The sequence below is a fragment of the Acanthisitta chloris genome, unplaced genomic scaffold (assembly GCF_000695815.1).
Source record: "Acanthisitta chloris isolate BGI_N310 unplaced genomic scaffold, ASM69581v1 scaffold17601, whole genome shotgun sequence".
NCBI classification, from domain to species: domain Eukaryota; kingdom Metazoa; phylum Chordata; class Aves; order Passeriformes; family Acanthisittidae; genus Acanthisitta; species Acanthisitta chloris.
In genome coordinates this window covers 1-265 of record NW_008657817.1, presented here as the reverse complement: position 1 = coordinate 265, position 265 = coordinate 1, and positions in this window count along the sequence as shown.

Here is a 265-nt window from a genome sequence, read left to right as displayed (position 1 = left end):
CCCCCCAGCCTGTGATTCACCCTGGGCCTCCCATTACTTCCCACAGACTGAGCCTTGGTGTGACCCACAGCACACTCGTGGGGGACAGAGGGGCTGAACCCCCCTCCTCTGGCAGATCTCTGTGCACCCTCTCCAGTGACCTCTTAAGTGGGAGTTCCCCACCACAAGCTCCTCCAGCCCCACTCTGGCCTTGGTTGTTGATGATGGAGGGGAGGAAGGGAGGGTGAACAGTGATGACCTTGACCCTGAACTCGACCTTGCACCC